We start from the raw sequence: 15,400 nt of genomic DNA, 5'->3' as shown, positions 1-15,400 counted from the left end.
CAACTCAACCCAACCCAAAAACAAGCAGTTAACCCAGAACAACCCAGCATAACCCAACCTAACTCAACCCAACCCAACCCAAAAACAACCCAAGTTAACCCAGAACAACCCAACATAACCCAACCCAACCCCAAACTAACCCAAAACAACCCAGCATAACCAAAGCTAACCCAACCCATTATCTTTACCTTTACCGAGGTGCCTGTCACGTGACGTCGGCGACCATGGAACACCATCCTCCTCTGTTTTGAGCCACTCTAACCCGATCCACAGTTGTGCAGCCCTCACCGACGTGTTTCACCAATGTGTCCATAAACTTGACCCTCTGTCTTCCTTTCGCTGGTTCCTTATACTCTCCCCAACAAGCATTCTCTCCCCAGTCCATGTCCTCTCAGTACATGGCCCACAAAATTGAGGTGTCTCCTCCTGATACTCTTCACCGGTGTTTTTTCCATTACTACTCTTCTCAATCCTTCATTAGTGATCCGTGCACTCCAAGGGATTCTCTGCATTCTTTGCATGAACCACATTTCTACTGCTTCTAACCTTTTGATCATGTTTTTCTTTATCGTCCATGTCTCAGAGCCATACGTTAATGTGGACCATACATAACGCTTGAGTATACGTTGTCTTAGTGTTATATTCATGCTAATATTGGTCATTATCTTTCTTACCCCTTAAAGTACAGGGGATTGATTTACTTTCCGTCTGTTACAGTGGGGAAAAATCACACCTGTCAAAAATGCTAAAAATATTCTTTTCCTTATAAAAGCATATTTCTTTGTGTTATTCTGAGTACAACGATGTAGTTTTCAACATGTCATCACCTCTCACACCAAAGTTATTGCACGTCAAAAAATTCATGGCAGAATCCGCCGCTAAGAAATAACCCCCAAGCTCAGATAACACCACTCTCTCTCTCTCTCTCTCTCTCTCTCTCTCTCTCTCTCTCTCTCTCCATTTGAGCACATGAATTTGATGTAAAAGTAGGAACTTTTGCACTTTCATGTCATGAAAATGCAAACTCAGATGAAATGATGTTCAAAACAGAAAAAATAAAAATAAACCACATATTACAAATATTGTGGATTTCTATAATAATTGGAATGTGGAAACTCTTATTAGCAATGGGACTGACGTGACTTGGCCGACAAGCACAGTCCTGTAGAGGCAACCATGGGTGACACACACCAGCGCATTGTTCGAGGAGAGTATGTGAGGAGGTTTATGAACGTCGCTTTGAGGGTTGGCCTCTGTCTCCCAGATCACTATCAGAATCACTACTGGAGTCTTCACTTTCTTCTGTCTTAATAAAAAAATCACTGTCTTCATTTTCACCACTATCCTCAATGTCATTACCGAGTAAAACTGACATAACATCACTCGGAGTACCGAAATCTAACTCCGGGTCACGGGGATTGCTAGATGTTGCCTCAAAATGGGAAAAGATGACCTATTGTGAGGGAACATATGTCTCCAGACTCAGAGGTGAGCGAGAAAAGATGCCAGAGACTTCCATTTGCCCCAGGACCAACAGTGAGGGGGAGAGATTCGAACGTTTAGCGCCGAAAAATCATGATTCCTGGAACGATCCCCGTCTCTCTGCACGCCACGCTACAATCACCGAACGTTAAGGGTTAAACTATCTATGAGTGCTTGCAATTTTAGCTCGGAATCTGCCGCTAAAACTGTATCGTCCGCATAATGTATGTATGTTGTTTGTGTTTCTTCCCCCAATGCAAATTCCCTCCATTTCTTCCATCTCCTCCAAACATTTTTGTCCATACGAGAACAAGTCTGGTGAGAGTACGCAGCCTTACCACACTCCTCTCTGTATCTCTACCCATTCTGTGTCTGGTGAGAGTACACAGCCTTGCCACACTCCTCTCTGTATCTCTACCCATTCTGTGTTTTTACCTTTTATTCTTAATGCTGTTTTTTGTTCCCAGTATAGGTTATTTACCATTCTTACATCTTTGCCATCCAATCCAATCTCCTTTAACACGTCAATCATTTCCTCCTAGAGCTTTCTCAGTCCAAGGAGTCCTGCAAAGGTCAGAGGTCACACAGGTCACACTGGGACCCAGTAATAGTAGTAGCACAGGAGGAGGAGGAGGAGGAGGAGAGAGAGAGAGAGAGAGAGAGAGAGAGAGAGAGAGAGAGAGAGAGAGAGAGAGAGAGAGAGAGAGAGAGAGAGAGAGAGAGAGAGAGAGAGAGAGAGAGAGAGAGATTGAAATAACAAAAACTTTATAAAATGACAATATCTATTATTTTACCTTTTCTTTTTTAATCTTTTCTTCTTCTCCTCTTCTCATCTTCCTCCACCTCTTCTTTCTTCCTCCTCCTCCTCCTCCTCCTCCTTTTCCTTCTTCTTCCTCCTACTCCTTCTCCTCTTCCTCTTGCCTTGTTCTATCTTCTCCACATTCTTAACACAATCTGAAATAAATAAAACTGGATTAATATCATAGAGAGAGAGAGAGAGAGAGAGAGAGAGAGAGAGAGAGAGAGAGAGAGAGAGAGAGAGAGAGAGAGAGAGAGAGAGAGAGAGAGAGAGCAAAAGTGAAAAAAGACTAGATATTGAAATAATTGATAGAAATATTTGATAACATTGTTTTGTGATAAGTTGCTGAGAGAGAGAGAGAGAGAGAGAGAGAGAGAGAGAGAGAGAGAGAGAGAGAGAGAGAGAGAGAGAGAGAGAGAGAGAGAGAGAGAGAGAGAGAGACCTTAGTGTTTCAGTGTGCGGAGGCCATAAATTCAGAGTGTTCTTGAAGCAGTGGGTAAGTAAGTGAAGTGCTTGACAGTGACACATAGAGAATAAGTGAATAAGTGAAGTGATAATACAAGATACATAGTGACACAAGTGATACATTGCAGGAGTAATCATCACTAAATCAATAAGAACACTAGCAGTCAAATAGTTGGTGGGCTTTGAGATAGGAAATACCCATAATGCCTCCTTTAGCCCATTAAAACACAATGGAAATGCATGTATTACCCAAATGCTGAGTACTAATAAAAAAAAAATCAATAAAAAAATAAAAAAGAGATATTTACGTGTGAAAACCTTTTAAAATGGCACATCTAACATGAACCCTTTGCCAGCAACTCTGCCACTCCTGCATTGCACAACCCCCACCCCCCGCACAGTGTTCTGTTGGGGGTGCCGACGTAGGAAGACATTCATTTCATCCCTTGTGACATGAAGTCACTTTTTTGCCATAAACTTTTTGTGATTTATTGTTGGGATGTCCACAAAAAAACTTGGCTGCCGGGACACTGGTCACACACACAGCGACTGTACCACCTTGTCTGACATGAAGAGCTAAAAGCAGTGCAAACCACTCATGTCATTCCTTGGTACATCAGGATCAAAGCCACAAAATCCGCAGTCAGTACCGGACCAGTACCGGGACGCTGGTCAGCAAAGGGATCAGATAAGACAGAGAAAGTATGGAGGAAGCATGCAGTGCAGGGCTGCCTGGCTGCTCCTCATCCTTCACACTTCCATGTCAACATTTTAAAACTGTACACTCTTCTAAATCAACATATATACTTTCATCTCTCTTAATTGTCATCCTCCACACTTCCATGTCCTCATTTTAAACCATACACTCTTCTAAATCAACATACACTCTTCTAAATCAACATAAATGCTTTCCATCTCTCTTAATTGTCATCCTCCACACTTCTGTGTCCACATTTAAAACTGCACACTCTTCTAAATCAACATATAAACTTTCTATCTCCCTTAATTCTTATCCTCACTGCTTCCATGTCCACATTTTAAACTGTACACTCTTCTAAATCAATATATATACTTTCCATCTCCCTTAATTCTTATCCTTGCTGCTTCCATGTTGACATTTAAAACCATACACCCTTCTAAATCAACATATATGCTTTCCATCTCTCTTAATTGTCATCCTCATGGCTTCCATGTTGACATTTAAAACCATACACCCTTCTAAATCAACATCTATGCTTTCCATCTCTCTTAATTGTCATCCTCACGGCTTCCATGTTGACATTTAAAACCATACACTCTTCTGAATCAACATCTATGCTTTCCATCTCTCTTAATTCTCATCCTCGACACTTCCATGTCCACATTTCAAACTGTACACTCTTCTAAATCAACATTTATGCTTTCCATCTCCGTTAATTCTCCTCCTCCACACTTCCATGTACACATTTTAAACTGTACACTCTTCTAAATCAACATACATGCTTTCAATCTCCATTAATTCTCATCCTCCACACTTCTATGTTCCAATTTAAAACTGTACACTCTTCTAAATCAACATTTATGCTTTCCATCTCTCTTAATTCTTATCCTCGCTGCTTCCATGTCCACATTTAAAACCATACACTCTTCTAAATCAACATATATACTTTCCATCTCCATTAATTCTCATCCTCGCCACTTCCATGTCCACATTTTAAACCATACACTCTTCGAAATCAACATATATCCTTTCCACCTCCTTAATTGTCATCCTCACTGCTTCCATCACTTTCTTCCTGGGAGCTCCTGGCCTCACTGTCATTTTCTGGCAAATATTCCTCATGTGAGTCACTAATGAGGCCTTCTGATTGACTCTCATTGTCCTCAGAATCCTGTAATTCATCTAATAGAGCCAGCTCACCCTCAGAATCCCTCAAGGGTGACAATGACAACACCATTACACCACACTGGTCAGTAACACACTGCCCGCTGGCCACCACCCCTCCCCTCAGGCCACACGGTCCCTCCCCCCAAGCCACCGTACCCAGTGTCCCTGAAAACAGTTAGTCACTTTGTCACTGAATCATAAAAAACACACAAAGAGAGTAGATGAAGCACTGATGGAGCGATGGTGTGCACATGTACTGTAAATATCTTGAAACACCCTTAAAACACCCTAAAATAGCCTAAAATAGTTAAAAACAGTCATAAACACCCTTAAATAGCCTTAAAATAGCCCTCAAAAACACTAAAACAGCCTTAAACACCCTTAAAATAGCCTAAAACTCCCTTAAACATCATAAAATTCTTCAAACAGCCTAAAATAGCCTTAAACAATCTAAAACAGCCTAAAAATACCCTAAGACAGCCTTAAAACACCCTAAAGTAGCCTTAAACACCCTCAAAGTCTTCAAACACCCTAAAACACCCTTCAATACTCACAGTTGGCTAGGTGTATCCCAGCTAGTGTAGTTGCCATGTTCCATCCCTACATAGTACGGCCGGTGGTGGCTGGTGATCCTGTTGGGAGGAGGTGGTGGTGGTTATAATAGTACTAGTGGTGGTAGTGAAATGGTGTGGTTTTGTGAGCATCTGATGTGGTAATGTTGGTTGTTTGTGGTGGCTGTGGGTGTGGTTGGACAGTAGTGGTGGTGGTGGGTGTGGCTGGACAGTGGTGGTGGTGGTGGTGGTGGTAATAGGAGGATTTTAAAAAGACAAATATTTTCCGCCCAAAACAAGTGAAAAATTGAGGTTTATGAGACAAAATTGTAAGAAAAACCACGCTTTCACACACCCCACACTCACCAAACACACAGCACACCAGCACACACCATTCCCACACCTGCACACACCAGCAAACCACAAACAACCCTTTGCAAACACTGGAAAACGCAAAAAACACACACTCAAAAAATATATAGTTTACACAATAAAAAACACATTTACACACACACACACACACACACACCTGCTGGAAACCTTTCCACACCTGCACACACCAGCACAGTACACAGCTTGGTGTGTGGAGGGAGATATGGAGGAAAGAAAAGGAGGTGGTGGAGGGAAAAATGAGAAAAATTGTCAGGTTTTGAAGTGAGATTTAGAAAAGTACTATTTTGACTATGAAAGAAGTGATATAGGAGACTCAAAATTGGAGGAAGGTGGAGGAAACAGTCTACTGAAGGAAAAGCCTGGAGGTAACCTGTGGAGGAAACAAGACAAATATTACCTAACCAAAATGCACCCAAAATTACCTAAAATATTGCATCAAGCAACACACACACACACACACACACACACACACACCACAAACAACCCTTAAATCACACCTGGAAAACGCCCACAATAAGTTTACCCTAACCAAACCACACCAAAAAAAATAAACATTATACATAGGTAACTATAGCTGACATTACAAAAACGTACAAAAAACACACTTACACACCCACCATACTCACAGCACACCTGCGGACACCTCTCCCACACTCACCTCTCCCTTTGGAACTTGGTGAGTAGAGTATTTGTGGAGTTTTGGCGCAGAGAGGAGACAGGCAGCAAGTCAACACCAGCGGCTCTCCAAGGACCCATTGTGACATTGTGGCAAGCCATGGTGCACCTCTGGAATAGTGGTAGTAATATTATAAATGAGGCGTGACAAGGCGTAGGAAAGGAGAAAAACTGAATAAAGGCCAACACAGAAAGGGCCGATGTGGGAGGCGCGAGGCAGGGTGAAGGACACTGCCTACCACACAATAACACCACCATATCTCACTAACCGCTTCAACTATCAAACTATCACGCATATGGGAGGTGTATGGATCCACAAACTATCTACGGAGGCAATATGGGGGCGTGACAAGGCGTAGTAAATAAGAAAAACTGAAAATAGTTAACACAGAGAGGGCCGATGTGGAAGGCAGGATGGCGGACACTGCCTAACACAAGAACACCACCATATCTCAGTAACCGCTTCAACTATCAAACTATCCCGCGCATGGGAGGTGTATGGGTGCATAAGCTATCTATGGAGGCAATATGGGGGCGTGACAAGGCGTAGGAGGGCAGGAATCACCACTACAAATATGAAGCAACAAAACCCAAAAGTTTGCTTATAAAGACGCACTTATTTTCACTTTACCAGACTTTTTCCACCTTAATTGGCACGTCTCACTAACTCTACATACTTTAGATAATAAGCATGTACACGCACACACTTGGGAATAACTCACCTGCTCCACAAATGTTCAAAAACTGTCAATGTCTACCCTACGAACTAACAATGGCGAATTTCCTTCTTCTTCCCCTAAGCAAAATGTCGACATCATTGTATACACTTCCTCTATCACTCAAACTTCTTATAAGACTCAAAATAACATTGAGATAAAATAAATAAAATATGAAATGGTAAACTCGACATTGTGCTGTGTTTGTGGCCTGTTAATTGGACACAAACACCTTTCGTTTCACCGCCTTTTGTAAATAAACCACCCGGTAGGAATATTATATTTTTATTATTAGTTACACTATTTATCGCGTCTAAAAGTGTAGTGTATACCAGTCTGGGAGCCGTTTTTCTTGTGGCGATTTTTAAAATGAATTATCTACATAAATATTGAACCCACTGGGGGTGCATCACCCCTGGCTTTCCCCCATGTCAGTCCAGCAATGTCTGCCTCCACTCCCCCTGTGTTTCCAGACCCAGAGAGTGAAGCAAAGCCAGAATCAACCACAACACTAGATAAATAGCCATTACTGTGGTAAATAAGGCTGTTAGCATGTCCTTTGTTTTTCCCATACTCCTTTTCTGTCTTTCCCCTCAGTCCTCACTCGCCGCCGCCTCAGGGCGACACGCTCACTCCTGCCTCTTGTTTCGCTCGGTTTACACTTGTTGTGTATTGTGCTACCGTAAATACACTTTCATAATGGACTCAGGTGTCTCCATGCTACCCCTGTTTTATGACAACTACCAGAAGGCGATGGTTGTGTATATGTACCCCAGTTAACACCGCCCGCCGCCCACCATCACCCGCACCCAGACCCACAGCCCGCCACACCAACCCACGCCCCTCACCTCGTCAACTTCTCAACATTTCCTTCAATTCTCAGTGTTTGCTGCTGCTGCCTGCCTCAAATGTATAAATTGTAGTGATAGGAGAAAGAAAAAGAGGAATGGAAGTGTGTGAGGGAGAAGCAACAGCAGCAGCATGAGGGTTAATGTGTGTGTGTGTGTGTGTGTGTGTGTGTGTGTGTGTGTGTGTGTGTGTGTGTGTGTATGAGGGAGAAGCAGCAGCAGCATGAGGGTTTATAATGTGTGTATGTGTGTGGGGCATGCAGGCTGCTCAATGTAAAATTACGCCCCCATTCTCTCTCTCTCTCTCTCTCTCTCTCTCTCTCTCTCTCTCTCTCTCTCTCTCTCTCTCTCTCTCTCTCTCTCTCTCTCTCTCTCTCTCTCTCTCTCTCTCTCTCCATGACTGTTTAGCAAGGCCACAGAGATGACTAGCTAGGGTGTTTCTGCTGTTAATATTGCAGAAATGCTGTTAATCTGTCACTAGAACCTTAAAAACACCTTTAGCATGACGTGTTTTCCTATTCCTTCTGGTGACTATTTGGTAATTTTCTACAGCTTCAGAAACTCATGTGGGGGATTAAAATAGTGAAGACTATGGCCATTAATCTTTTGCCCTCCATACACTTAATGTCAGTAAAATGGTCTAATGGTACACAAATCTGATGGTAAAAATGTGTCCCAGTAATGAAGGGATTAAAAATAGTGAAGACTGTGGCCATTAATTTTCTGCCTTCCATATATCCTACCTAATGTCAATAAAATGAGGTAATGGTACACAAACATCAAGGTAAAAATTGTCCCAGTACTGAAGGGGTTGAAATAGTGATGACTGTGGCCATTAATCTTCTGCTCTACATACAGCCTTCCTAATGTCAATAAAATGGTCTAATGGTACACAAATCTTAAGGTAAAAATGTGTCCCAGTAATGATGGGGTTCAAATAGTGAAGACTGTGGCCATTAATCTTCTGTCCTCCATACACCCTTCTTAATGTCAATAAAATGGTCTAATGGTACACAAATCTCAAGGTAAAAATGTGTCCCAGTAATGAAGGGGTTAAAATAGTGAAGACTGTGGCCATTAATCTTCTGTCCTCCATACACCCTTCTTAATGTCAATAAAATGGTCTCATGATACACAAATCTCAAGGTAAAATGTGTCCCAGTAATGAAGGGGTTAAAATTATGAAGACTGTGGCCATTAATCTTCTGTCCTCCATACACCCTTACTAATGTCAATAAAATGGTTTAATGGTGCACAAATCTCAAGGTAAAATGTGTTCCAGTAATGAAGGGGTTAAAATAGTGAAGACTGTGGCCATTAATCTTCTGCCTCCATACACCCTTCCTAATGTCAATAAAATGGTCTAATGGCACACAAATCTGAAGATAAAAATGTTTCCCTGTAATGAAGGGGTTAAAATAGTGAAGACTGTGGCCATTAATCTTCTGCCTTCCATACAACCTTCCTAATGTCAATAAAATGTTCTAATGGTACACAAATCTCAAGGTAAAAATTTATCCCAGTACTGAAGGGGTTAAAATAGTGAAGACTGTGGCCATTAATCTTCTGCCCTCCATACACCCTTCCTAATGTCAATAAAATGGTCTAATGGTACACAAATCTCAAGGTAAAATTTATCCCAGTACTGAAGGGGTTAAAATAGTGAAGACTGTGGCCATAATCTTCTGCCTTCCATACACCCTTCCTAATGTCAATAAAATGGTCTAATGGTACACAAATCTCAAGGTAAAAATGTGTCCCAGTACTGAAGGGATTAAAATAGTGAAGACTGTGGCCATTAATCTTCTGCCCTCCATACACCCTTCCTAATGTCAATAAAATGGTCTAATGGTACACAAATCTCAAGGTAAAAATGTGTCCCAGTACTGAAGGGGTTAAAATAGTGAAGACTGTGGCCATTAATCTTCTGGCCTCCATACACCCTTCCTAATGTCAATAAAATGGTGTAATGGCACACAAATCTGAAGGTGAATATGTGTCCCAGTACTGAAGGGGTTAAGGGATGGGAGGTCAACATAACTGTAGTGTACTTTAGTGTAGATGATAAACTAAGGAATGGTACTATCAAACTGGAAATTGAGAAGATCATAGAGACTAATGCACAACATCCACTGCTTACAATCTGGGACTTGAATGGCCACGTGGGATTCAAAGGAACACAAAAGCCAGATGGAAATGGAAGAATGATATTAGAATGCATGGAGAAGTATAAAATGATAATGCCCAATGACGATACAATTGTGACAGCTTAGCTCAGTAATCAGCTTACCTTGTTGAGAAAATGCTTTGCTTCAGTGACACCCCAGACAGCTTAGCTCAGTAATCAGCTTACCTTGTTGAGAAAATGCTTTGCTTCAGTGACACCCCAGACAGCTTAGCTCAGTAATCAGCTTACCTTTATGCTCAGAGTATGTTTTGGGGCATTTTGAGGTGTTACATGGTGTTTTGAGTGTGTTTTGGGATAAAATTGAGTGTTTTAAGTGGTTTGGGCATGTTGAGTGTGTGTAGGTGTGTTTGTATTGAGCTCAGAGTTTGTTTTGGGGCATTTTGAAATGTTTTGGGATAAAATTGAGTGTTTTAAGTGGTTTGGATATATTGAGTGTGTGTGGGTGTGTTTGTATTGAGCTCAGAGTTTGTTTTGGGGCATTTTGAAATGTTTTGGGATAAAATTGAGTGTTTTAAGTGGTTTGGATGTATTGAGTGTGTGTGGGTGTGTTTGTATTGAGCTCTGGGTGTGTTTTGGGGCATTTTGAGGAGTTACATGGTGTTTTGAGTGTGTTTTGGGATAAAATTGAGTGTTTTTACTGAAACTGAGGTTCCCCACGAATAGACCTGTCTCTGATAAAATGCTTTGGTTCGCAGTGACATCTCAGACAGCTTAGGTCAGTAATCAGCTTACCTTTGTGCCATCTTGACATGACATGATGCTCTCGGGAACACATTCCTCACACAAATAGATAAATTTCTGCACACGCAGTGAAATGTGGCTCAAAAATCTCTTAACTTCTTGTATGGTACATTTGCAGGATTGAAGCAAAGTCAGTCTTTTTATAATAATATATTTCCTCTATGTCACATAAACAGCTTTCATTCCTTCACAGCACCAACATCCACACAGAGTGTCCACACAGACAACACTGCGTCATTAAACTGTATATTAATGTACTTTAACTACTTTACTTGTACGGTAAGTCCTCGTTACACGGTACATGTGCGTTCCTGAAAACCTTACCACAAATCAGAATTACCGTATCCCGAACCCATTATAACGTGCAATAATAGGGAATGCGCTCCAGCTTCCTGGGAGGTAGGCTAGAAAATGGCCTGTTCATACTCAGATATTGTGTACAAAAATCATTTCAAAGTAAAAAAATCTTTAATTGTCATATCAATAGATGTTTGCAAAGTTTTAGACAGTATAAGAAGGGATTATAGGATCAAAATTCTTATGGAATATCAAATAAATGAAAAGTACTAGACCTAATAACAAAAGTTTACCCTGGAGACAAAACTAGACTAAGACTTCAAACACAAAATTTAACAAGTGGCATCAGACAGACAGACAGACAGACAGACAGCAGGGGGATGTACATACAGCCTCCATAACACTTGGCAAATTAACCCCTTCACTACCAGGACGTGCTTTCATACATAGTCATTCTGTTTTCTATTTTGGTGATTCTATACAGCTTCACAAACTTATTATGTGGGATTCAAATAGTGAAAACTCAGGCCATTAATCCTCTGACCTCCATAGACTCTTCCTAATGTCAATAAAATCGTCTAATCACGCCCAAAACTCACAGTAAAAATGCCTCCCAGTACTGAAGGGTTAAAATTATGAAGACTGTGGCCACTAATCTTGTGATCTCCATAGACTCTTCCTAATGTCAATAAAATGGTCTAATGGTACACAAATCTCAAGGTAAAAATACGTCCCAGTACTGAAGGGGTTAAAATAGTGAAGACTGTGGCCATTAATCTTCTGACCTCCATACACCCTTCCTAATGTCATCAAACTGGTCTAATGGTACACAAACCTCAAGGTAAAAATGTGTCCCAGTACTGAAGGGGTTAAAATAGTGAAAACTGTGGCCGTTTATCCTCTGCCCTCCATACACCCTTCCTAATGTCAATAAAATGGTCTAATGGTACACAAATCTCAAGGTAAAAATGTGTCCCAGTACTGAAGGGGTTAAAATAGTGAAAACTGTGGCCATTTATCCTCTGCCCTCCATACACCCTTCCTAATGTCAATAAAATGGTCTAATGGTACACAAACCTCAAGGTAAAAATACGTCCCAGTACTGAAGGGGTTAAAATAGTGAAGACTGGCCATTAATCTTCTGACCTCCATAACCCTTCCTAATGTCATCAAAATGGTCTAATGGTACACAAACCTCAAGGTAAAAATATGTCCCAGTACTGAAGGGGTTAATAACTTTCAAAATAATAATAAAGACATTAGAAAGTGTAAATTTGTGCTTCAAAGATGACACTTTAAATGTGACTCACTTATTCTTTGCAGACGATGGAATGCTGTCAGCGAGCAGCATGGAAGACGCAGAGAGAGTGGTGGTCAGGTGGTGGTGGAGACAGGGAGAGTATGTGGCCTGGAGATTAACAAACAGAACACCAATAATCTTGTGACCTCCATGCACCCTTCCTAATGTCAATAAAGTTGTCTTATCATACCCAAAATTGTCTTATATTGCCCTCAAAAATTACCAAACTATCTCAAAATGCCTCAAAACATGTCAAACTGTCTTAAAATGCCCTCAAAACATCCCAAACTGTCTTAAAATGCCCTCAAAACCTATCAAACTGTCTTTAAACTAACTCAAAACATGACAAACTCTCTTAAAATGCCCTCAAAAAATCCCAAACTTTCTTAAAATGGCCTCAAAACCTACCAAACTGTCTTAAAATTAACTCAAAACTGTCTTAAAATGCCCTCAAAACATCCCAAACTGTTTTAAAATGCCCTCAAAACCTACCAAACTGTCTTAAAATGCCCTCAAAACCTACCAAACTGTCTTAAATGACCTCAAAACATGACAAACTTTCTTAAAATAATTTTACACAATCTCAAATAAATCAAACTTGATTAACATCTGAGAGAGAGAGAGAGAGAGAGAGAGAGAGAGAGAGAGAGAGAGAGAGAGAGAGAGAGAGAGAGAGAGAGAGAGAGAGAGAGAAACTTTAATGAATGTTGTTGTAGCAAAGAAATACACAAAATTATCTCTATTTAAACAACACAATGTAGAAATATTGGATGAAAACTGACTTTGTATGACACACATCCCAGGAAATGGCAGAGGCTATGAATGGATGCTTTCGGAAGGTATTCACAAAGGAGACTGCTTTTGACAAACCACTGGTAATGGAACAGAAAGGGATTATGAAGGAGTTTCAAGTAACTGTGGAGGAGATCAAGAACATGATGGGAGTTTAGAAGTGAGAAAAGCTGTGGGACCTGATGGGGTATCAGGATGGATTTTAAGAGAATGCAGGGAGCAACTGGCAGAAAAAGTTTGTGAAGTAATTGATGCCTCATTAAGGGAAGGTGTAGTGCCCCAAGACTGGAAAAGAGCTAACATTGTCCCAATCTATAAATCAGGTAACAAGAGACCCATTGAACTATAGACCAGTGTCACTTACAAGTGTGGTAGCTAAGATGTGTGAGAGGGTGGTGAAGAATAGATGGACAGACTTCTTGGAGAAAAATGACATACTTTGTGAGTGTCAATTTGGTTTTAGAAAAGGGCGTTCATGCGACAAACCTGATATGTTACTATTCGAGGGTGATAGATGTAATACAGGAAAGAGATGGTTGGGCTGATGGAATATATCTGGATTTAAAAGGCCTTTGATAAGGTACCACACCGGAGACTGATCTGGAAACTTGAAATGGTAGGAGGAGTGCATGGCAGTTTACTAAAATGGATGGAAGACTTTTGGTAGGAAGAGAAATGAGAACAATAATTAAGGACAGACCATCAGAATGGGGATTGGTGGAGAGTGGAGTTCCACAGGGATCAGTGTTGGCACCAGTAATGTTCGCGGTCTACATAAATGACATGGTGGATGGGGTGTCCAGTTATGTGAGCCTATTTGCAGACGATGCAAAATTGTTAAGAAAAGTGAGATGTGACAAAGATTGCGAACTACTCCAGGAAGACTTGGACAGAATATGGAAATGGAGCTGTACATGGCAAATGGAGTTCAACACGACAAAATGCAAGAAAATAGAGTTTGGCAAGAGTGAAAGAAGAATCAGGAGTATGTACAAGATAGGAAATACACACACACACACACACACACACACACACAAGTGAGTAAGGAACATCCAAAATTGTTTTACAGGTTCATAAATGGTAAATTTAAAAAGAGAGAGTCCATTGAAAGATTAAAAGGAGAGCAAGGGATAGTAGATGACCCTAAGAATATAGCGGAATTGCTAAATAATAGGTTTCAGCAAGTATTTACTGAAGAAACAATGTTTGTAAAGCCTCAGAATGTACAAGGAAATGTGCACATGGAGGACATTAAGATACCTAAAAGGAGTTATATAAAATGTTGGAGGAACTTAAAGATGATAAAGCGATGGGACCAGATGAAGTTTCAGGAAAATTATTGAAGGAGTGTAGAGAAGAATTGATTGATCCACTATATGATATTATAAGGTGCTCATTAGAAACAGGGGAAGTACCAGTAGAGTGGAAGAGAGCTGAAGTGGTGCCCATTTATAAGGGAGGCAGTAAGGAAGAGCCTCTTAACTATAGACCTGTGTCTCTAACAAGTGTGGTCGGTAAGATTTGTGAGAGGGTGATAAAGAAATATTGGATACGGTTCCTGGAGGATCATAAGTTATTATCGGATCATCAATTTGGCTTCAGGAAAGGGAGGTCATGTGTAACAAATCTACTGAGCTTTTATTCAAGAGTGGTTGACAAAATACAAGAGAGAGAGGATGGATGGACTGTGTATATTTGGATTTAAAGAAAGCTTTTGACAAGGTACCTCACGAGAGACTGTTATGGAAAGTAGAGATTTATGGAGGACTGAAAGGAAAAGTGTTAAAGTGGATGGAAAACTACTTGAGATGGAGGGAGATGAGAACGGCAATAAGGGATGCAAGGTCGGACTGGTTGGTGGTGGAGAGTGGAGTCCCACAAGGCTCAGTGCTGGCACCAATACTTTTCCTGGTATATATAAATGACATGCCAGAGGGAATAAACAGTTATATTAATTTGTTTGCGGATGATGCGAAGTTGTGTAGGTGTGTGAAGAGTGAAGAAGATTGTGAAATTTTACAGGCAGACCTGAATAAGATTTGGGAGTGGAGCAAGAGGTGGCAAATGGAATTTAATCTGAGCAAAAGTCATGTGATGGAGATGGGAAAGAGTGGAAGACGGCCAAGAGGGTCATATAAGATGGGTGAAGAAGTAGTGTTGAAAAAGGTGGAAAAGGAAAAGGATTTGGGAGTGATGATACAAGACCATGGGCAGTTTGAGGCTCATATTGTTAAGATGTTTGGAGAAACGTATAATTTGATAAAAATATTGGATTAGCCTTCCATT

The 15,400-nt window shown here is 40.8% G+C and overlaps 2 long non-coding RNA genes across 2 annotated transcripts; one reads left to right on the top strand and one right to left on the bottom strand.

Moving 5' to 3' along the window:
* Window positions 1-2,404: 2,404 nt before the first annotated feature.
* LOC123502414 lies at window positions 2,405-7,062 on the bottom strand. Its single transcript, XR_006674041.1, has 4 exons — window positions 6,955-7,062; window positions 6,216-6,343; window positions 5,168-5,245; window positions 2,405-2,436 (listed from the first exon to the last, which is right to left on the bottom strand). It is a non-coding gene; the product is annotated as an uncharacterized LOC123502414 (long non-coding RNA).
* A 160-nt stretch (window positions 7,063-7,222) lies between these two features.
* On the top strand, window positions 7,223-12,510 carry LOC123502431. Its single transcript, XR_006674058.1, has 2 exons — window positions 7,223-7,482; window positions 12,346-12,510. It is a non-coding gene; the product is annotated as an uncharacterized LOC123502431 (long non-coding RNA).
* Window positions 12,511-15,400: the final 2,890 nt, after the last annotated feature.

Source organism: Portunus trituberculatus, chromosome 11 (genome assembly GCF_017591435.1).
Source record: "Portunus trituberculatus isolate SZX2019 chromosome 11, ASM1759143v1, whole genome shotgun sequence".
Classification (NCBI taxonomy): Eukaryota; Metazoa; Arthropoda; class Malacostraca; order Decapoda; family Portunidae; genus Portunus; species Portunus trituberculatus.
This window is presented reverse-complemented; position numbering and strand designations above follow the sequence as displayed.